We start from the raw sequence: 25,022 nt of genomic DNA on the forward strand, positions 1-25,022 counted from the left end.
GCGCTGAATGAAATATAAATACAGAATATATATACATATATATATATATATATATATATATATATATATATATACACTCACCGGCCACTTTATTAGGTACACCATGCTAGTAACGGGTTGGACCCCCTTTTGCCTTCAGAACTGCCTCAATTCTTCGTGGCATAGATTCAACAAGGTGCTGGAAGCATTCCTCAGAGATTTTGGTCCATATTGACATGATGGCATCACACAGTTGCCGCAGATTTGTCGGCTGCACATCCCAAAGATGCTCCATACAAGGCAGGATGGATCCATGCTTTCATGTTGTTTACGCCAAATTCTGACCCTACCATCCAAATGTCGCAGCAGAAATCGAGACTCATCAGACCAAGCAACGTTTTTCCAATCTTCTACTGTCCAATTTCGATGAGCTTGTACAAATTGTAGCCTCAGTTTCCTGTTCTTAGCTGAAAGGAGTGGTACCCGGTGTGGTCTTCTGCTGCTGTAGCCCATCTGCCTCAAAGTTCGACGCACTGTGCGTTCAGAGATGCTCTTAGGCCTACCTTGGTTGTAACGGGTGGCGATTTGAGTCACTGTTGCCTTTCTATCAGCTCGAACCAGTCTGCCCATTCTCCTCTGACCTCTGGCATCAACAAGGCATTTCCGCCCACAGAACTGCCGCTCACTGGATTTTTTTTCTTTTTCGGACCATTCTCTGTAAACCCTAGAGATGGTTGTGCGTGAAAATCCCAGTAGATCAGCAGTTTCTGAAATACTCAGACCAGCCCTTCTGGCACCAACAACCATGCCACGTTCAAAGGCACTCAAATCACCTTTCTTCCCCATACTGATGCTCGGTTTGAACTGCAGGAGATTGTCTTGACCATGTCTACATGCCTAAATGCACTGAGTTGCCGCCATGTGATTGGCTGATTAGAAATTAAGTGTTAACAAGAAGTTGGACAGGTGTACCTAATAAAGTGGCCAGTGAGTGTATATATATATATGTGTCTCAATGATATATATATATATATATATATATATATATATATATACTGTATATATGTTTTACCGAACATTTGAGCACATAAATCCATTAGATGTCGGTTTCGCAAGCCTGCGAGAAAATCTCGCAGTATGGATGCCATATGGAGGATGCCATGCGCAAGATACGCTGACACACCCTGACTACGGATCACTATTTTGGGAACATCTCTCCGTATTACGGCCGTATTACGGCCGTAAAAAACTGAGCGTATTGTCTTACGCTGAGTGTGACACCGGCTTGAATGTCATATAACATACTGCAGAAAATACTGCGCTGAAACATTGCGTTGCATTTTCTGCAGAATGTTTTTTTGTTTGTTTGTTGACATGCAACTGCTTTTTTTTATGTCATTGCTCATATTTAATGTTATATTACATGCTGCAGACAATACTGCGCTGACATATTGCGCACTATTTTCTGCAGAATGTAATTTTTGTATTGTTTGCGGCCATTCGACTATTTTACACCGGTTTCATGCAGGTTTTATTGTGTGTCCTGTCCTTAAAAAAATGTTGACAGTGCCATTTATTGAAACTTTACCAGGAAACCAAAAAAAAAAAAGGTTGTTGGTCTGTGCAATTTTTTCGAACCTTTTTTTTTTTTTTTCAGCTTCCTAGCTACGGGTGAATCTCTGACGTCGCTCCATTACCAATTCCGGCTGGGCATTTCCACTATTTCTGGAATAATGAAGGAGACATGTCGGGCTATTTGGGACATTTTACAGCCGGAGTATATCCCCCAACCATCCATGGACATCTGGTTGAGAAGTGCAGAACAGTTTCAGCAAATTTGCCATGTCCCAAATTGTGTTGGTGCCGTTGACGGGAAACACATAAGGATTGCGAAACCGGCAGGAACAGGGTCGCAGTACTACAATTACAAGAAATATTTCTCAATCGTACTCATGGCTATTGCAGACGCCAACTGCAAGTTCCTTGCTGTGGACATAGGAGCGTATGGCCGGTCCAACGATTCTCAAGTTTTTAAAAACTCTCCAATGGGTCGTTGCCTGTATGGAGAGACATACGATTTCCCGCCAGCCAGACCACTCCCAGGAACAAGTGAACCAGCCATGCAATATGTTTGTGTAGGTGATGAAGCGTTTCAACTCTCGCCGCACCTACTGAAACCATATAGTAGGCGGGACTTAAACCGTTCCAAACGGGTATTTAATTACCGCCTTACTAGAGCAAGAAGAGTAGTAGAGTGTTCTTTTGGTATATTGACGGCAAAGTGGAGAGTTCTGCTGACGGCAATCAAACTGCAAACCACAACTGTAGACGAGGTTGTTAAGGCATGTGTGGTGCTCCATAACTTTGTCCTTTCAAAGGAGCCCGTTTCCTTGGATGACGAAGAATTGGAGACAACCTTGTGGAATTACCGCAGCAGCTCTGTTCGCTCCACAGGTTCTGTTACCAGGATGAGGGACCAGTTTGCGGATTATTTTGTGTCACCAGTCGGGTGGATTCTCTGGCAAGACATGATTGTGTGACATGTTTTCCATGTGTTTTGTTTATGTAAAAAATGTGTTTCTCCCCAAAAAAAAAAAAAAAAGGTCCAAAAGCGTGGTTTTCTTGGTAATAAAACCAATATGTTAGATCTTTCACACGTCTGGTGTTTATTTTGATTTTACCTTTTATATTAGTTACCATATTACCTTAATGAATCCACACACACAAAGAGTAGAATTTAAATCATACTTAATTTTATTTTAACTTTTTTTATTTTATTTTTTTTGCCAAAAAAAATAGAAATATATTAGTTTTTTTCAAATTTTTTTTTTATAACATTAACAAACTTTAACATAATAACATGTTACAAGTCTTCAAACTGTGGGGTGGAGATACAAGGGGAGGAGGGGCTGGAAGGTTGGACCACGTCGATAGGTGGGGAAACCCTACTTGGTTGGGGTGCAGTGGAAGGGGGGGTAAAAGCAGGAGGCTGACCAGAGGGGGGTGGTGTTGGGGTAGGGGGAATCCTTACTGGGGAAGAAAAGCTGGGCAAGGAAGAAAACATTGGGGAAGGAATTTGGTTTGGGGGCCGGGATGGGTATGGGGACTGGGTTGGGTATTGGGACTGGGTTGGGTATTGGGACTGGGTTGGGTATTGGGACTGGGTTGGGTATTGGGGCTGGCGTGGGGTTTGGGGCTGGTTTTGGTAATGGGGCTGGCGGGATTGGGGCTGGGTTTGGTATTGGGGCTGGTGTGGGTATTGGGGCGTATGGTGTGGAAATGGGGCCTGGGGTGGGGCATGGTGTGGAAATGGGGCCTGGGGTGGAATTGTAGTGGATGTGTGGGGAGGTGTGGGGGTACATTGGGGTTCGTGAAAGGCCTTCAGTAGAGCATTATGGCAGGTATTCATTACCCGCATCTGTTGCTCAAAAGAAAGCTTTTCCATGCTCCTGAGCATGGATTGAAAAAAAAGATTGGCCGGAGACTGACTTACATCTGAATGCAGCCTATCCTAGCGACTGCTAGTTTCATGGCTTGTTTCACTGATGCGTGATTGCACCATGTTGAAACCAGCAGTCACTTGCTCTCCCAAAATTTTGAAAGAGCTTTGGAAGGATGCATTCAGAAGCATAGCTCCTTTCCTAACCCCTCTGTCGCTGCCGCCACGAACCTAATGGTGGTCTAGAGGTGGCAGGATCAGAGGGGTGGGGTAAAGGGAACGCTATCTGTTGAGCATCAGATGCGAGCAAGGAAGGCTGCAATAATGCTCCACTGCTTGGGGCGGATGAAGTGGAGGGGACAGAGGGGTCAGAGGAGGGGTCAGAGGTGTGGGGCCCACCGACGTGGCCCTCGGTGGCGGACTCAGGAGGGATCGCTCCAGAGGGCGCAGAGGAAGATGCAGGCGCCCGGTGGCTGGAGAAGGTGCTGTGAAAGAAAAAACAAAAACAATTAATATCTTGATATGAAAAAGCCCTGACTGAAACTAAACTAAGTTAGACAGGTTAACATGGTTATTAGTGGGCTGTAGAATACTTACACTCTGCTCAGCATGGTTCGCCTCAGGAAGGAGAGGGCCGTGCCATATTTATATCTGCTCCTCTTCCTTCCTGCTGAGCCACTCGGGGCCTGCATCTCCGCGTTAAATTCCCTCTTAAAGCGATCCCTCAGTGACCGCCACCGCTTCCTAACCTTTCCACCTGTGAAGACAAGAATGAAAAGAAAAAAAAAAATTGGTAAATGCAATACATTACAGTCAGCTCAAAACATCACTGAAAAGTGAATACTTACATAGTTTGCTCTGCTGCTGTGGATGAAGGTCCTCCCACCTTGGAAAGATGTTCTGGCATACTTCCTCCCAGAGCCGACGGAAGACACTGGTATTAGCATGCCTGCGGTCAGCCATGTTGCACAGCGGCTCCCGCTCGCGAACCTCCTCGATGAGACTGTCGATGTCAATATCATCATCAAAGTCTTCTGCGGGAGCACGCTGTGAAGCCTGTGCAAAAAAAAGAAAACAAAAAAATTAGTTCACTGAAACACAAACGTACCAATAGAATCCCCCCCAAAAAAAAAACTCACTGATGGCCGACCGCGGCGATGATTCCGCCGACTCTGGGAGCGGATGGGAGAACCTTCACGGTTTGCTGACTGTTCAGCAGCAGCAGGAGCAGCAGGAGATAAATTCTCTGTAATGTAGGCATATGTTTTCTGTGTTTAGTTATGTATGAAAATCTGTTTTGTGTATGGTGCAGTGTGATGTGTGAAGCAACTGTTTCACCACTACTTACACTTGGTTCCTCCTCCACTTGCATCTCTCCACCCGTCTCGCCCCCTTCTGACAGCTCCTCATCTGATTCAGCTTCCTGTTTAAACATAATTTATGCATGTAGTGATCAACAAAAAATGTAAATTAAAAAACCCCCCGAAAAAACAAAAACATTTTTTGTGTTAACTTACCGATACACGCTGTTGCTGTGGAAGAGGGCTGTCAGAAGAGGACATTGTTGCGTTAGCCAGGCGGCAGCTGTGGTCCTGGTGTCTCTGTAAGTTAAAAGACACTTGCAATCTGCTCTACACATTGAAGTAGCAGATTTGGGGTCTTCAAAACTTACTTTTCAAGATTTGTGGCTGTGGTCCTGGTGGTCTGGTCCTGGTGGGGAACACAGGTGGCGGCTCTGGTCCTGGGGTCTCTGTAAGTTAAAATACACTTGCAATCTGCTCTACACATTGAAGTAGCAGATTTGGGGTCTTCAAAACTTACTTTTCAAGATTTGTGGCTGTGGTCCTGGTGGGCTGGTCCTGGTGGGGAACACAGGCGGCGGCTGTGGTCCTGGGGTCTCTGTAAGTTAAAAGACATTTGCAATCTGCTCTACACATTGAAGTAGCAGATTTTGGGTCTTCAAAACTTACTTTTAAAGATGTGAAGATGTGGTCCTGGTGGGCTGGTCAGTGGCTGTGGTCCTGGTGGGAAGGTCGGTGGCTGTGGTCCTGGTGTCTCTGTAAGTTAAAAGACACTTGCAATCTGCTCTACACATTGAAGTAGCAGATTTGGGGTCTTCAAAACTTACTTTTCAAGATTTGTGACTGTGGTCCTGGTGGGCTGGTCCTGGTGGGGAACACAGGCGACGGCTGTGGTCCTGGTCCCTGGTGTATCTGTAATAAGTATAATGGATTTATAGTTAGACCACCCCCCGAACTAGGTAATGTTTAACGATAAACACCCTGCTAAAATGATGTGAGAAAAGTTCATTAACCCCTTAGTGACAGAGCCAATTTGGTACTTAATGACCGAGCCAATTTTTACAATTCTGACCACTGTCACTTTATGAGGTTATAACTCTGGAACGCTTTAACGGATCCTGCTGATTCTGAGATTGTTTTTTCGTGACATGTTGTACTTCATGCTAGTGGTAACATTTCTTTGATATTACTTGCGATTATTTATGAAAAAAATGGAAATATGGTGAAAAATTTTTAAATTTTGCAATTTTCAAATTTTGTATTTTCATGCCCTTAAATCAGAGAGATATGTCACACAAAATAGTTAATAAATAACATTTACGACATGTCTACTTTACATCAGCACAATTTTGGAAACAACATTTTTTTTTTGTTAGGGAGTTATAAGGGTTAAAATTTGACCAGCAATTTCTCATTTTTACAACACCATTTTTTTTAGGGACCACATCACATTTGAAGTCATTTTGAGGGGTCTATATGATAGAAAATAACCAAGTGTGACACCATTCTAAAAACTGCACCCCTCAAGGTACTTAAAACCACATTCAAGAAGTTTATTAACCCTTTACGTGCTTCACAGGAACTCAAACAATGTGGAAGGAAAAAATGAACATTTAACTTTTTTTGCAAACACTGTAATTCAGAACCATATTTTTTTATTTTCACAAGTGTAAAAACAGAAATTTAACCATACATTTTGTTGTGCAATTTCTCCTGAATACGCTGATACCCAATATGTGGGGGTAAACCACTGTTTGGGCGCACCGCAGAGCTTGGAAGAGAAGGAGCGCCGTTTGACTTTTTCAATGCAGAATTGGCTGGAATTGAGATCGGATGCCATGTCACGTTTGGAGAGCCCCTGATGTGCCTAAACAGTGGAAACCCCCCACAAGTGACACCATTTTGGAAACTAGACCCCTTAAGGAACTTATCTAGATGTGTGGTGAGCACTTTAAACCCCCAGGTGCTTCACGGAAGTTTATAACGTAGAGCCGTGAAAATAAAAAATCCTTTTTTTTCACTCAAAAATGATTTTTTTAGCCTGCAATTTTTTATTTTATCAAGGGTAACAGGAGACATTGGACCACAAAATCTGTTGACCAGTTTGTCCTGAGTACGCTGATACCCCATATGTGGGGGGAGGGCACTGTTTGGGCACCCATCAGGGCTCGGAAGGGAAGGAGCGCCGCTTGGAATGCAGACTTTGATGGTCTGCAGGTGTCATGTTGCACTTGCAGAGATCCTGATGTACCTAAACAGTAGAAACCCCCCACAAGTGACTCCATTTTGGAAACTAGACCCCCCAAAGAGCTTATCTAGATGTGTGGTGAGCACTAGGAACCCCCAACTGCTTCACAGAAGTTTATAATGTAGAGCCATGAAAATTAAAAAAATCATATTTTTTCCACAAAAATGATCTTTTCACCCCCAAATTTTTACTTTCACAAGGGTAACAGGAGAAATTGGACCCCAAAATTTATTGTGCAATTAATGCTGAGTAGGCTGATACCCCATATGTGGGGGATAAACCACTGTTTGGGCGCATGGCACAGCTTGGAAGGGAAGGAGCGCCGTTTTGGAATGCAGACTTTGATAGAATGGTCTGCAGGCATTATGTTGCGTTTGCAGAGCCCCCGATGTACCTAAACAGTAGAAACTCCCCACAAGTGACCTCATTTTGGAAACTAGACCCCCCAAGGAACTTATCTAGATGTGTTGTGAGAACTTTGAATGCCCAAGTGCTTCACAGAAGTTTATAATGCAGAGTCGTGAAAACAAAAAAAAATATTTTTTTCACAAAAAAGATTTTTTTAGCCCCCCCAATTTTTATTTTCATAAGGGTAACAAGAGAAATTGGACCCCAAAAGTTGTTGTCCAATTTGTCCTGAGTACACTGATACCCCATGTGTGGGGGGGACCACTGTTTGGGCGCATGGCTGAGCTCGGAAAGGAAGGAGTGCCGTTTTGGAATGCAGACTTTGATAGAATGGTCTGCAGGCATTATGTTGCGTTTGCAGAGCCCCCGATGTACCTAAACAGTAGAAACCCCCCACAAGTGACCTCATTTTGGAAACTAGACCCCCCAAGGAACTTATCTAGATGTGTTGTGAGAACTTTGAATGCCCAAGTGCTTCACAGAAGTTTATAATGCAGAGTCGTGAAAACAAAAAATATTTTTTTTTCCACAAAAGAAGATTTTTTAGCCCCCAAGTTTTTATTTTCACAAGGGTATCAGGAGAAATTGGACCCCAAAAGTTGTTGTCCAATTTATCCTGAGTACGCTGATGCCCCATATGTGGGGGTAAACCACTGTTTGGGCGCACGGCAGAGCTCAGAAGGTAGGGAGCACCATTTTACTTTTTGAGCACAAAATTGGCTGTGGCGTTTAGAGACCCCCTGATGTACCTAAACAGTGGAAACCCCCCAATTCTAACTCCAACCCTAACCCCAACACACCCCTAACCCTAATCCCAACCCGATCCATAATCCTAATCACAACCTTAACCCCCAAAACACCCCTAACCCTAATCCCAAAGCTAACCATAACCCTAATCAAAACCCTAAACCTAACACCCCCCTAATCCTAATCTCAACCCTAACCTCAAAACCTAACCCTAATCCCAATACACCCCTATCCTTAATCCCAACCCTAGCCTTAACCCTAATCCCAAACCTAACCCTAATCCCAAATGTAACCCTAATGCCAACCCTAATCCAAATCCTAATCCCAACTCTAACCCTAACTTTAGCCCCAACCCTAGCCCTAACCCTAACTTTAGCCCAAACCCTAACTTTAGCCCTAACCCTAGCTCTAACCCTAATCCTAGCTCTAACCCTAACCCAAGCCCTAACCCTAAGGCTATGTGCACATGTTGCGGATTTTGCTGCGGATCCGCAGCGTTTCCGCAGCTGTGGGTCCGCAGCAGTTTCCCATGAGTTTACAGTACAATGTAAACCTATGGGAAACATAAAACGCTGTGCCCATGCTGCGGAAAAAAACACACGGAAACGCAGCGGTTTACATTCCGCAGCATGTCAATTCTTTCTGCTGATTCCGCAGCGGTTTTACACCTGTTCCATAATAGAAAACCACAGGTACATCCGCGATAAATCCGCAGGAAAAACGCAGCGTTTTGGTCCTGCGGATTTATCAAATCTGCTGCGGAAAAATCCGCAGAGAACCATTCTATGTGTGTACATATCCTAACCCTACCCCTAACCCTACCCCTAACCCTAACCCTACCCCTTACCCTATTTGGAAAATAGAAATTCATAAATTTTTTTTTATTGTATTTTTTTTTTTCTTACTAAGGGGGTGATAAAGGGGGGGGTTATTTACTATTTTTTTTTAGTTTGATCACTGTGATAGGATCTCACAGTGACCAAAATAAAAAAAGAGGAAGAATTTTCTTCTGCCGGCCGGCAGATCATGGCGGGCGTACTGCGCATGCGCCCGCCATTTTCTTACCGGAGCAAGAAGCCGGCGGCCAGCAGAAGAAGCAGGAGGACCCAGGGACACCGGTAAGTATAACAGGGTCCCCGAATCCCCCTATTTCTCTGTCCTCTGATGTGCGATCACATCAGAGGACAGAGAATGACATCGCTTTTTTTTTTTTTTTTTTTTTTTTTGCGGTCGCCGGTAAACAGTCAATTACCGGCGATCGCAAAACAGGGGTCGGTAAAAACCGACCCCGATCATGTTCTTTGGGGTCTCGGCTACCCCCGGCAGCCGAGACCCCAAAGAACATCCGGGTGCCCGCCATTATTTCCCCGGAAAAAGATGGCGGCGCCCATCGGGAGCCACGAGGAGCACCGGGGGAGGTAGGTGAGTATTGGGGGGCTATCGGGGACCACATTTCTCTGTCCTCCGATGTGCGATCACATCGGAGGACAGAGAAATTAAATGGCAAATCGCGTTTTGTTGTTTTTTTTGTTGCGACCGCCGGTAAACGGTTAATTACCGGCGATCGCAACTCGGGGGTCAGTAAAAAAAACCCGAATCATGTTCTCTGGGGTCTCGGCTACCCTCGGCAACCGAGACCCCAGAGAAAATCCGACTCTGGGGGGCGCTATTCACTTTTTCCACAGCGCCGTTAATTAACGGCGTTGTGGTTTAAGTACCCTTAGCGGCCGCCGTTAAAAGGCGTATCGGCGGTCGTTAAGGGGTTAAAGGTGAACACCAAAACCCAAAAACAGGTGCACGTTATACCATTCATTTCCATGTCACAAAAAAAATATTTTTAAATGTGAACCCACCATGTAAAAATATATTTACTACATTTTATTTTCAAAACTCACCTCCCCCAAAAAACCTTTAAAGTATAACCTTTATTAAAAAAAGAGCCCTCAACCAACTCTGTATTGCATGTGTAACCATTGGTACATACACCAGTTTTAAATTTACCTTTCTAAAATGATACTACGGACATTTTTTTAACAAACATTTTATTATTTTCTTTTTTTTTTTTCTTTCTTTTTTTTTTAACATCACAATTAGGAGCTGAAATGCTCTTTATTTTAAATACAAGTACATCAACTGCGAATGGTTTCAACAGTAATAAGAAAATCAACACTTTTAAATAGAAAAAAAAAAAAAAAGCACGCTCACACATTCAAACCACAAGCTGCAGACCACTAGACTTTGCAAAAATACATCCGATTTAAAAAAAAAAAAATTGAGAGGAAAAAAAAAAAAAACACATTTAAACCACATGCTGCACACACCACTATACTTAGTAAATACATCAGAAAAAGGCAATTAACCAATTAAGGCATGAACAAATGCACATGCAATCAACAAGACGCACACAAACATGCCTGGTATGTGTCCACATTCAGGATTGCATCAGGATTTGGTCTGGATTTTCCACCAGTTTTTGTAATCCAAAACCAGGAGTGTAACAATTAGAGGAAAAGTATGTAATCCAAAACCAGGAGTGTGAGGGTATGTTTCCACGTTCAGTAAACGCTGCGAGTTTGACGCTGCGAGTTTGACGCTGCGCAGCGCTGCAGCGTCAAACACGCAGCGTCCAGATGTTCCAGCATAGTGGAGGGGATTTGATGAAATCCCGTCTCCACTATGCGTGGAAACCCGCACGCGGCGGCCCTGCGACTCCGGACATGCTGCGCGTCTTTTCAGATCGCAGCATGCCCGTACACCTTGCGGGGACGCAGCGTCCCCGCAAGGCATATCACAGGGCCCTATGGGAGAGAGCGATCATCCCGGATGTGAAGAGTTAACACATCCAGCATGATCGCATCCCATTAAGGGGGCGGGGCTTAGCGCCGAGCGGCTTCGCCGCTGCGGCGATACCGCCGGCCATCCTGATCGTGGAAACATACCCTAAGGGTATGTGTCCACGGTCAGGACCCGCCCCCTTTCTGGGCGGGTAAACTGTACACATCCGGGATCATCGCTCTCTCCCATAGCGCCCTGTGATATGCCTTGCGGGGATGCTGCGTCCCCGCAAGGTGTACGGACATGCTGCGATCTGAAAAGACGCGCAGCATGTCCGGAGTCGCAGGGAAGACGGATGCGGGTTTCCACGCATAGTGGAGACGGGATTTCATAAAATCCCCTCCACTATGCTGGAACATCTGGACGCTGCGTGTTTGACGCTGCAGCTCTGCGCAGCGTCAAACACGCAGCGTTTACTGACCGTGGACACTCACCCTAACAATTAGGCTGCCGTCACACTAGCGAGTTTTACGGACGTATGAGCGCCGAAAATACGTCCGTAAAAAACGCATTACACACGGCCCAATGAATCTCTATGGGGCTGCTCCTATCAGCCGTATATTACGCATCCGTAATATACGGTCTTGTACGGCCGTAGAAAATCGCAGCATGCTGCGTTTGTCACCGTATTGCGCAAAAAAAACGCCAATGAAAGTCTATGGGGACGAGAAAAATACGGATTCCACACGGACCAGCAGTGTGACTTGCGAGAAATACGCAGCGGTGTTAGTGAAAAGCCGGTAATTCAATTGCCGGCTTTTGATTTCTCCTTCCCAAACCCGACAGGATATGAGACATGGTTTACATACAGTAAACCATCTCATATCCCCTTTTTTTTGCATATTCCACACTACTAATGTTAGTAGTGTGTATGTGCAAAATTTGGGCTCTGTAGCTGCTAAAATAAAGGGTTCAATGGCGGAAAAAATTGGCGTGGGCTCCCGTGCAATTTTCTCCGCCAGAGTGGTAAAGCCAGTGACTGAGGGCAGATATTAATAGCCTAGAGAGGGTCCATGGTTATTGCCCCCCCCCCCCCGGCTACAAACATCTGCCCCCAGCCACCCCAGAAAAGGCACATCTAGAAGATGCGCCAATTCTGGCACTTGGCCACTCTCTTCCCACTCCCGTGTAGCGGTGGGATATGGGGTAATGAAGGGTTAATGCCACCTTGCTATTGTAAGGTGACATTAAGCCAGATTAATAATGGAGAGGTGTCAATTATGACACCTATCCATTATTAATCCAATTGTCTGAAAGGGTTAAAACACACACACACACACACACATTATTATAAATTATTTTAATGAAATAAACACACAGGTTGTTTTAGTATTTTATTGCTCTCTCAATCCACCTGAAGACCCTCGCTTGGCAAAATAACACACACACACACACACACACACACAAAAGCACATAAGCTTTATGCAAATACACATATGTACAACAAAGGCACAAAGGTGGACCCAAACAGAAGACGCATACGCACACACATACACACATACACGTAAAAAAGGCTGGCAGTCCTCCGGCTGGATGTCTTCACAGTGGCTGGCATCAGGGTGAATCTGGACTCTAGCATGGCACTGGCTGTTGCAGGACGATGGCAGGCCTCTGGTTCTCTTCAGGTTTTAAGCTCATGCTGTAGTTAGTACCTCATACACACACAAATGCACAGGCACAAAGACGCACGCAAAAATTGCAATACTCACACTAGCTCTATGGTGGCTGGAGTCTTGCTGGCAGCCTGGAGTCTTGCTGGCAGCCTGGAGTCTTGCTGGCATATGTGGGGTTGAAGGCCCAGGCCAGGTTTATATAGATTTGGGGGTGTCTGGCCAATTGGCAACAAAATCCAGCTTCTGAGCATGCTCAGTGTAAAAAAACGTATTGCAGAGCTGCATTGCGTCGTACGACGTGTCCCGACGCATCCGTCGCTCATAGGCTTCCATTGTAGCCAATGACGCATGCCGCCGGATGCGTCGCGACACGTTTTTTAGGCGGAGACAAAAAACGTTACAATCAACATTTTTTGCCGACGACGTGTCGCCAAATTTCGTCGTACGACGGACACGACGTATGACAATCCGTCACAATGCGTCGCCAATACAAGTCTATGCGTTTTTTCTGCAAAATGACGCATTTTAACGTATTGCAGTTAACGCTAGTGTGAAAGTAGCCTTTGACACCCATTATTTGTGCCTGGTTTATATTTTTTGTAACTGCTTTTACATGTAAGCACATGAACATGTCACCAGAGCCAAGTATATGAATATGTCACCAGAACCACAATAAGTATATATGTCACCAGAACCACAATAAGTATATGTCACCAGAACCACAATAAGTATATGACTGTCACCAGAACCGCAATAAGTACATAAATACGTCACTAGCACCACAATAAGTACTGTATATGAAAATGTCACCAGAACCACAATAAGTACATAAATACGACACTAGCACCACAATAAGTACCGTATATGAATATGTCACCAGAACCGCAATAAGTATATATGTCACCAGAACCACAATAAGTATATATGTCACCAGAACCACAGTAAGTACATAACTATGTCACCAGAACCGCGATAAGTACATAAATACGTCACTGGCACCACAATAAGTACCGTATATGAATGTCACCAGGACTGCAATAAGTACATAAATACGTCACTAGCACCACAATAAGTACCGTATATAAATATGTCACCAGAACCGCAAAAAAGTACATAAATATGTCACTAGCACCGCAATAAGTACCGTATATGAATATGTCACCAGAACCGCAATAAGTACATAAATACGTCACTAGCACCACAATAAGTACTGTATATAAATATGTCACCAGAACCGCAATAAGTACATAAACACGTCACTAGCACCACAATAAGTACCGTATATGAATATGTAACCAGAACCGCAATAAGTATATGAATATGTCACGAGGACTGCAATAAGTACATAAATACGTCACTAGCACCAAATGAATATGTTGCCAGCAGCACCTTAGGTACGTTAATACATCACCAGAACCAAAATAGTTGTCTGAATACAAGAACCAAACTCAGTACAGTGATTATTTTTAATGTCGGGTCAGCCCCAAATACAATTGTATCACATGAACTTACAAGTCCCAGTATGTCCTTAACTATGGTAAGGAGATGCTGGGAGTTTAGTTATCAGTTATTATCAGACAGCAGACCGTACAGAAACCACAGTAATGATGAGATGCAGTCCGTATCAACACGTAAACATTTACATCTGGGTACCTTATACGTGACATCTTCCTCTCATCTACAGTGGGAGAAATAAACACAACAGTGACACCTGTAAATCTCACATTCATATAAACCTTCAATTAAAGGCTAGCTATATATATATATTTATATATATATATATATATATATATATATATATATATAGTGGTGATACGCTACCTGAGTGTGTTGGGGGACACTCGCTTGGCATAGGATTCAAGCACTCAGGCACGGTACCTCACACAAATTTGGTCAAATCTGGTTTCTTAAACTTCATAAACCACATGACATACAGTCTATTTCATTATGTTCATGAACTTATCACGACCACCAGTCTGTTCATTCAGCATATAAACTTCTCTGCCATATATTACAATCCCCTTGTCCGGGGTTACCTTTCAGGAGTTCCACTCCTCATGCTGACTTCACGTCATTTCCAGGTCCTCAGCACAGACTATCCAGGTCTACGGTCTCTAGGTGCTTCCAGGAGGACTCCACTCCCAGGAGCCTCCAACACTGACCATCCAGGTCTACGGTCTCTAGGTGCTTCCAGGATGACTCCACTCCCAGGAGCCTCCAACACTGACCATCCAGGACCCACAGCACACAGGCGACTCAGCAGTGTCCAGCCAGGACACATGGAAGTCTGTCCACACTTGCAGACTACCAAACACTCACACCATGTGCTACACACACCTCCTTTACATAGGTGTAACCACATCCAGGTACCTGGCACATGGCCAGTTAGGTGAGCGTGACATCACCACAGGTCCTTAAACACAAAACCATCTTAGGTGTTCAGACATGCATCTTTGGGTGGGTTTGTAGGTGACTGGACAAACCCATCTCTCCAATCACCTGGAAGCCTTCCCAATGTAAACAAAACCCTCAGCAGTAGATCTGCTTGAGCAAAACATACCCAGGCTTCCATCACAGGGCCACCCACCTCTGCGATACATACCGGCCATTCACAACAGTGCCAGTCACTGTTTCATCACAATTCTGCTTCCAAGTGCATCTGGAAGTGCACAGACAGCGCCCCCTGGCTGTAACATTAGTCACTGCACCACAATATATATATATATATATATATATATATATATATATATATATATACATACACACAGTATACATATACTAGCTGTACTACCCGGCTGCACCCAGGTTAATAACTGCTGTTAGCAAAATAGAATGTGTTAACAAAAATTTATTCTGCACACAAAAACCACAAAACACATAGATAGAAATGTAATTATTAAAAGGCAAAAACTAAGCTAGCTTTGTTATACTGAGAATGTCCTTTTTTGCCTATATAAACCAATCAGAGCTCAGATTAATTAACTGTAGCAAAATAGAAGCTGAGCTGTGATTGGTTGCTATTGGCAGCCTGATAAATCCCCAGCCAACAGGAAGCCCTCCCCCCTGGCAGTATACATTAGCTCACACATACACATAATAGACAGGTCATGTGACTGGCAGCTGCCGTATTTCCTATATGATACAGTTCTTGCTCTTGTAGTTTGTCTGCTTATTAATCAGATTTTATACGGTATATACTTTTTGGCACCATTGCTCTCATTCTTTAAGTCCCCCTTGTTCACATCTGGCAGCTGACAATTTGCCTCCAACACTTTTCCTTTCACTTTTTCCCCATTATGTAGATGGGGCAAAATTGTTTGGTGAATTGGAACGCACGGGGTTAAAATTTCACCTCACAACATAGCCTATGACGCTCTCAAGGTACAGACGTGTGACTGCAAAATTTTGTGGCTATAGCTGCGATGGTGCAGATGCCAATCCCGGACATACACACATACATACACACACATACACATTCAGCTTTATATATTAGAGATATAAATACCGTATTTACTCGAGTATGAGCCGAGATTTTCAGCCCTTTTTTTGGGTTGAAAGTCTCCCTCTCGGCTTATAATCGAGTGATACCCAGGGGTCGGCAGGGGAGGGGGAGTGGGGGCTGTCTAATTATATTCAGCTACTCCTTGCGCGGTCCCTGTAGGTCCCTGCTTCCCCGGCGCCGCAGCTTCTTCCTGTACTGAGCGGTCACATGGTACCGCTCATTACAGTAATGAATATGCGGCTCCACCTCCCATAGGGGTGGAGCCACATATTCATTACTGTAATGAGCGGTAACGTGACCGCTCAATACAGGAAGAAGCTGCGGCGCCGGGGAAGCAGGGACAGCACCGCGCCAGGAGCACGTGAGTATAACGGGGAGGGGAGCGCAGCACTGCGCGATATTCACCTGCTCCTCGTTCCGGTGCCACTCAGCGTCTTCTGCAGTGAAGCTCATGTCAGAGGGCGCGATGACGTAGTTAGTGCGCGCCCTCTGCCTGAATGTCAGAGCAGAAGACGCTGAAGATGGAGAGGCACCATAATGAAGTCAGGTGAATATTGAAAGTGCCGGGGGCCTGAGCAACGAGAGGTGAGCATGTGATTTTTTTTTTTTTATTGCAGCAACAGCAAATGGGGCAAGTGTCTGTATGGAGCATCTTATGGGGCCATAACGTTTGTGCAGCACTATATGGCGCAAATATCTTTATGGAGCATCTTATGGGGCCATAATCAACTTTTGTGCAGCACTATATAACGCAAATATCCTTATGGAGCATCTTATGGGGCCATAATTAACGTTTGTGGAGCATTATATGGGGCAATTGTCTGCATGGAGAATCTTATGGGGCCATAATCAAGGTTTGTGCAGCACTATATGGGGCAAATATCTTTATGGAGCATCTTATGGGGCCATAATCAACATTTGTGCAGCATTATATTGGGCAAATGTGTCTATGGAGCATCTTATGGGGCCATTATTAACCTTTATGCAGGATTATATGGGGCATATTTTAATATGAAGCATTATATGTTGTGTATTTTGTATGGAGCATCTTATGGGGCCCATCATAAACTTTATGGAGCATTATATGGGGCTCCTGATTCAGTATGGATATTCAAAAACACTTAACTTACTGATGTCTCAATTAATTTAACTTTTATTGGTATCTATTTTTACTTTTGACATTTAACGGTAGCTGCTGCATTTTCCACCCTAGGCTTATACTCGAGTCATTAAGTTTTCTCAGTTTTTTTGTGGTAAAATTAGGGGGGTCGGCTTATACTCTGGTTGGCTTATACTCGAGTATATACGATACACATATATATATATATATATATATATTCATATAGTGATTACCACAGGTGCTTCTGTGAAAGGGAGTGGAGACCACTCAAATAGTAGAGGAATACCCAACAGAGGGCTAGCAGGAAATACCGGCCAAAGGAATGTTCCAATAAAATTACCTTTATTTCACAAAATGGTAAACAGTAGTACTACAGAAAAGCATGTGCACAATAGGGTGCCAAGGAAATGCATGGTCAAAATTAAGTAGCAAGTTTTTGAAAGTCTTACCTCCTAATTTTGTTCCTTTTTGGTCATAGATATTTTATAATTTTCTTTTTTTAAGATTAGTTATCATTTACTGGTTGCTCAATGGCACATCATATTGCAGTTTTAAATATTTGTTTAGTATTTATCGTCATGCATATCCCGTGTTATGTATGGTATGTTATGCTGTTTACTGATCAGATTAATTGATTTTATATTTTGATAGATTGGGCGTTTCTGAACGCGGCTATACCAAATGTGTGTATCTATACAGTACAGACTAAAAGTTTGGACACACCTTCTCATTTAAAGATTTTTCTGTATTTTCATGACTATGAACATTGTACATTCACACTGAAGGCATCAAAACTATGAATTAACACATGTGGAATTATATACTTAACAAAAAAGTGTGAAACAACTGAAATTATGTCTTATATTCTAGGTTATTCAAAGTAGCCACCTTTTGCTTTGATGACTGCTTTGCACACTCTTGGCATTCTCTTGATGAGCTTCAAGAGGTAGTCATTGGGAATGGTCTTCCAACAATCTTGAAGGAGTTCCCAGAGATGCTTAGCACTTGTTGGCCCTTTTGCCTTCACTCTGCGGTCCAGCTCACCCCAAACCATCTCGATTGGGTTCAGGTCTGGTGACTGTGGAGGCCCCATCACTCTCCTTCTTGATCAAATAGCCGTTATACAACCTGGAGGTGTGTTTGGGGTCATTGTCCTGTTGAAAAATTATAGATGGTCGAACTAAACGCAAACCGGATGGAATAGCATGCCGCTGCAAGATGCTGTGGTAGCCATGCTGGTTCAGTATGCCTTCAATTTTGAATAAATCCCCAACAGTGTCACCAGCAAAGCACCCCCCACACCATCACACCTCCTCCTCCATACTTCACGGTGGGAACCAGGCATGTAGAGTCTATTCGTTCACCTTTTCTGCGTCACACAAAGACACGGTGCTTGGAACCAAAGATCTCAAATTTGCACTCATCAGACCAAAGCACAGATTTCCAATGGTCTAATGTCCATTCCTTGTGTTCTTTAGCCCAAACAAGTCTCTTCTGCTTGTTGCCTGTCCTTAGCAGTGGTTTCCTAGCAGCTATTTTACCATGAAGGCCTGCTGCACAAAATCTCCTCTTAACAGTTGTTGTAGAGATGTAAACAAGCATAACCAACAGCACCAGAGTGTTGGGATGCACGCTCCAAAGTTCAAGGATCCAGGCTGAACAGTACTCACAATTGTAGAAAAAGAAGCAGCATCCGTTCCAGGTGAAAAAAGTGGTATCAAAAGAAGTCTTTATTCTGCCATAGAAACATACAACGTTTCGGCCATATTGGCCTTTATCAAGTATAACATATACAACACCTGGCCACCTTAAGTAGTGTGGAGCCACAACCAGCACCAATCACAAATAGAGGGCAGCCCTAATACAATTCCATAAATAAATACAAAAAAACATATGTGTGACACCAATTAAAAACACAGTATAAACAATACATTGTTCATTTCTCATAAAGTGCACAAAATACGCTATATTCCATAGGGACTAATCCGCTGTGCACGCCGCAGACCAATCACAGCGTTGTTGCTCAGGTTGTCATAGTGACAACCCACCGATTGTTGTGATCTCATCTCTGGGGTGTGTAACCTCCGATCGCAGTTGTTCATCTTCTGCATACGCCACCTGTGAGTAACACAAAGCCTTCACATCATAAAAAACTATCATAGTCACCTCAGGATCCGCCGATCGGTACCACCGGAGACAGCGTGAGGGCACATCACGTGCACGCGGTCACATGACCGCAGCACCGACAGGCCCCACAGCGCATGCGCCGGCCGCATCAGATCAGGCAACGCTCCCAGCAGTATAGGAGCTCACACGCGACCACGTCAGAGGAAGGGAGGAGACAGGGCGGAGCGCCCTGTCATACTCCACAACCCCTTGAGTCAAGCAGTGTAACCCCTTACTGCACGGGAGGTACAGACCCAGCCAACTCCATGGCAATCAAACTGACTGGCGGCTTGACACATAGACAAAAACAAGGGGGAGGGGAAACAAAAGGAAAGAAAAAAGGGGGGGAAGGAGGCACCTTGCGAGCAGACCGGACAACAGGATAACACATCAAAAAAAAAAAAAAAAAGGATTTTTGTATAAAAAGTCCCATATAAAGCATAGTAAACAAAATAATAATAACAACACATATGTTAAAAACAAATATACAGATTTAGACACCACCTAGAGAGGGAGGGAATTTAGGAAATGCATATTTGTAAATTATATTCAAAATTCAGCCCTTTTGGTTGCAAAGTCTCCAATATGGAGATCCACCTAAGTTCTTTCTGCTTTAGCAATTTTATCCTATTCCCACCCCTTCTCAATACAGGAACCCCATCGATCACTCTGAATCTAAGCTGATTAACAGTGTCGGCATTCATCAAAATGTTTGGGAACTGGTAATTCAAGCAACTTGGTTCTTATTGTGCTTTGATGCTTACTTATACGCGCTCGAATCTCCATCGTAGTCTCCCCTACGTACATTAGTCCACAGGGACATACTATTAAGTAGATTACAAAACTTGAAGAGCACGTATATCGAAAAAAAATTTCCTGTTTGAGGGTGAAAAAAACTGTCGCCCTTCAGCATATTACCACAGCAAGCACAGTTGAGACAAGGAAAATTGCCCATCCTGGGTGGACATAAAGTCCTTTGGAGGGCAACCTTCCTGGTCCCAACATCGGACCTGACCAGCTAGTCCTTTAAATTGCGTCCCCTCCTATAGGAAAGAATCGGTCGTGAATGAAATTCCTTGATCTGCGGTAATCCTCTATTCAAAAGACCCCAATGCTTATTAAGAATATTAGAAATCCCCCCACTTGCTGGACAATAGGTTGACACAAAAGGGATCCGTTTCTGCATTCTCTTATTTTTTTGAGTTTGTAACTCCCCAAACGTCAATTCGGTCACCCTATTTTTATGGGACATAACCTTCCTTCTAGGATAACCCCTGCGTATAAATTTGTCGCACATCTCCTCCAACCTAACGTCGCATATGTCCTCGTCAGAGACAATGCGACGTACCCGTAGCAATTGGCTCCAAGGGAGCGAGTCCATCATCCTCCTCGGATGGTAACTACCATATTCTAGAAGGCTATTTCTGTCTGTTGCCTTCACAAATAAGTATGTACAAAGCTTCTCATCTTGTTTGTATACCATAGTATCTAGGAATTGAACTCTGTCCATCGAATGTGTGACAGTGAATTTTAATTGTGGATGTGCATTGTTCAATTCAGATAGAAAATCAAAGAGGTCATTCTGGGTCCCCTCCCATATACAGAAGATGTCGTCGATGTAGCGCCACCAGGATCGGACGTGGCGCCAGTAGGTGGAATTGTACACAAATTGGTCCTCCAGTACCGCCATATAGATGTTAGCGTAAGTGGGGGCCACGTTGGACCCCATGGCGGTACCCCTTAGTTGTAGAGATGTGTCTGCTGCTAGAACTCTGTGTGGCATTGACCTGGTCTCTAATCTGAGCTGCTGTTAACCTGCGATTTCTGAGGCTGGTGATTCGGATAAATTTATCCTCAGAAGCAGAGGTGACTCTTGGTCTTCCTTTCCTGGGGCGGTCCTCATGTGAGCCAGTTTCTTTGTAGCGCTTGATGGTTTTTGCCACTACACTTGGGGACACGTTGAAAGTTTTCCCAATTTTTCAGACTGACTAATCTTCATTTCTTAAAGTAATGATGGCCACTTGTTTTTCTTTACTTAGCTGCTTTTTCTTGCCATAATACAAATTCTAACAGTCTATTCAGTAGGACTATCAGCTGTGTATCCACCAGACTTCTGCACAACACAACTGATGGTCTCAACCCCATTTATAAGGAAAGAAATCCCACTTATTAAAACTGACAGGGCACACATGTGAAGTGAAAACCATTCCCGGTGACTACCTGTTGAAGCTCATCAAGAGAATGCCAAGAGTGTGCAAAGCAGTCATCAAAGCAAAAGATGGCTACTTTGAAGAACCTAGAATATAAGACATAACTTCAGTTGTTTCACACTTTTTTGTTAAGTATATAATTCCACATGTGTTAATTCATAGTTTTGATGCCTTCAGTGTGAATGTACAATGTTCATAGTCATGAAAATACGGAAAAATCTTTAAATGAGAAGGTGTGTCCAAACCTTTGGTCTGTACTGTATATATACCTTGGGCAAGTGGTAAATATAAATTTAATATCGACATATTTTACATGGTGAATCCATATACCAAAAGGAACAAATTTGAGGGGTAAGACTTACCAATTTGCAATTTTTCCTTGGCACCCTAGTGCACATATTAGGAATATATATAAAATACTAGATGGTGGCCCGATTCTAAAATATCGGGTATTCTAGAATATGTAGGTAGTATATAGCACAGGCTACGTACTATATTTCACAGTGACGTAGTATATAACACAACCAACGTAGTATAAAACATAGCCACATAGTATATTGCACAAGCACGTAGTATATTGCACAGCCACGTAGTATATAGAACAGTCATGTAGTGTATTGCACAGCTACGTAGTGTATTGCACAGCTATGTAGTATATTGGTTAGCGATGTAGTATATAGCAGAGCCACGTAGTATATAACATAGCCACGTAGTATATTGTAGAGGCACGTAGTATATTGCACAGCCACGTAGTATATTGCACAGCTACGTAGTATATTGCACAGCTACGTAGTATATAACACAGAGCACGTAGTATATTGCACAGCCACGTAGTATATTGGACAGTCACGTTGTATATTGCACAGTCACATTGTATATTGCCCAGCTACATAGTATATAGCACTGATATGTTGTATATAACAGAGCCCACGCAGTATGTAACAGCACACGTAGTATATAGCAATGTGGGCACTATATGCGTGGTTAAAAAGACTTAAAATAAAAAATAAACATATACTCACCTTCCGAAGGCCCCTTGAAGTCCTGGCGCCTGTGTGCGGTGCACGCGGCAGCTTCCAGTCCCAGGGTTGGTATGAACGCAGGACCTGTGATGACGTTGTGGTCACATGACCGTAACGTCATGGCAGGTCCTTCTCGCATAGCATCCTTGGCACCGGAACCTGTAGCTTGCACTGCCGAGGACAGCGCGCCACGTCGGAGGGTGAGAATGACCTTTTTTTTTTAATTATTATTATTTGCAATAATAGATCTTTTTACTATTGATGCTACATACGCAGCATCAATAGTAAAAAGTTGGGGACACACAGGGTTAATAGCAGCGTTAACGGAGTGCGTTACCTGCGGCATAATGCGGTCCGTTACCGCTGGCATTAACCCTGTGTGAGCGGTGACTGGAGGGGATTATGCGGGCGCCGGGCACTGACTGCAGGGGAGTAGGGAGGGACTAATCGGACTGTGCCCGTCGCTGATTGGTTGTGGCAGCCATGACAAGCAGCTGGCGAGACCAATCAGCGACGCGGGATTTCCGTGATGGAAGTTGCAGACAGAAGGACAGACAGAAAGACGGAAGTACTGTCATGACGGACGCTGTTCAGACCAGGTCGTTCGACAGACAGCGGTAATTCCGCTTTTGACCACTATTTGCTCATTGGCGTCGGCTAGATTTTATCTAGCTGTTGCGGGGTTAATTTACCTGACTCTCGGATTGGAAGCTGGGCCATGCCCATTGCCTTTAAATAGTTCTCCTGATCATTGGGCGTCGCCGATTATAGCTTCTGTCTTGTGCGTTGTTATCTCAGTCTGGAGAGGAGAGCTGGTTGTTGGAGATGTATTTTCCTTTGTCTTATTTACTCCTTCCTATATTTGTGTTTATTTTGCCCTGCACATTTATAGTGTATTCCTGAGTGACTGCGGCGTGGTGTATATTTTCCTTTATCCTTGTCTGTGCTTTCTGTGGGTATTGGTGTATTACCTCTTCACTCGGTGGTGGGCGGAGGTTTCAGCCTAGGGTTGAAACAGGAGACAGGGTGAGGTTCGAGGCCTGGACATGCACACCATCAGTGTAACTTCAGGTAGAGGGTCAGTCAGGATTTCCCTAGTCTGAGGGAAATTGCAGGGGCCCGGGTTATTAGCTCCCGCTCACCTAGTCTCCCCGTGACATTATAATCGGCCCAACAACAACAACAAAAAAAGGGGGTTCTTTTTTTTTTGTGTTTTGTCATGGATCCCATGACTTCCATAACCCGCCAGTTGAGGTCGCTGTTCCTATAGGTCACTGAGTTGAGGGGGGCAGTGCAGCAACAGGGACTAGCAGTATCTAATGTGCAAGCTGGAGCAACAGGAAGAGTTGCTGAGCCTAAATTTCCTGTCATGTTCTCAATGGCAAGAGAACATAGCATCAGCATATATAGGAACTAGCTCTTGGAAGATGGGAACTGAACTGACCATGAACTAAACCTACCGCACAACTAGCAGTGGCCGGGTAGCATTCCTACTTTTTAACCCTAGATGCCCAGCGCCAGCCGGAGGACTAAATAATGCTAGCAGAGGAAAATATTAGTCCTAGCTCACCTCTAGAGAAATACCCCGAAAGGAGACAGAGGCCCCCCACATGTATTGGCGGTGATTTAAGATGAAATAACAAACGCAGCATGAAAATAGGTTTAGCAAATTTGAGGTCCACTTACTAGATAGCAAAAGACAGAAAGGACACTTTCATGGTCAGCTGAAAACCCTATCAAAACACCATCCAGAAATTACTTTAAGACTCTGGCATTAACTCATAACACCAGAGTGGCAATTCCTGTTCACAAGAGCTTTCCAGACACAGTAACGAAACAACAGCTGTGAACTGGAACAAAAGTGCAAAAACAAACATGGACAAAAGTCCAACTTATCTAGTTGTTGTCTAGGAGCAGGAACAAGCACAGAGAGGCTTCTGATAACATTGTTGACCGGCAAGCAACTAACAGAGAAGCAAGGTTATATAGCGACTCCCACATCTTGATGGGAACAGGTGAACAGAGAAGATGATGACACAAGTTCAATTCCACCAGTAGCCACCGGGGGAGCCCAGAATCCAAATTCACAACAATTTCCTTTGCCTGAAAAATTTGCTGGGGAACGCAGTAAATTTGTTTCTTTTCGTGAAGCTTGCAAACTATATTTCCGCATGCGCCCGATCTCCTCGGGTAATGAGGCTCAGCGTGTGGGCCTGGTGTTGTCATTGTTAAGCGGGGATCCCCAAGCATGGGCGTTTTCTTTGCCATCTGATTCTGCAGCATTTGACTCTGTGGAGAGTTTTTTTTCCTCTCTTGGAAAAATCTACGATGAACCTGACAGAATGGCTCTAGCAGAATCTAAGATATGCACTATTCGCCAGGGGGAGCGAGTTGCAGAGGATTACTGTTCTGAATTTCGTCGCTGGGCGATC

At 44.0% G+C, this 25,022-nt stretch overlaps 1 long non-coding RNA gene across 1 annotated transcript; it reads right to left on the reverse strand.

Moving 5' to 3' along the window:
• Nucleotides 1-5,240: 5,240 nt before the first annotated feature.
• Nucleotides 5,241-5,615, reverse strand: LOC143768917 (uncharacterized). Its single transcript, XR_013214117.1, has 3 exons — nucleotides 5,547-5,615; nucleotides 5,389-5,475; nucleotides 5,241-5,317 (listed from the first exon to the last, which is right to left on the reverse strand). It is a non-coding gene; the product is annotated as an uncharacterized LOC143768917 (long non-coding RNA).
• Between the last annotated feature and the right edge of the window lie 19,407 nt (nucleotides 5,616-25,022).

The sequence above is a fragment of the Ranitomeya variabilis genome, chromosome 4 (assembly GCF_051348905.1).
Source record: "Ranitomeya variabilis isolate aRanVar5 chromosome 4, aRanVar5.hap1, whole genome shotgun sequence".
In the NCBI taxonomy this organism is placed as follows: domain Eukaryota; kingdom Metazoa; phylum Chordata; class Amphibia; order Anura; family Dendrobatidae; genus Ranitomeya; species Ranitomeya variabilis.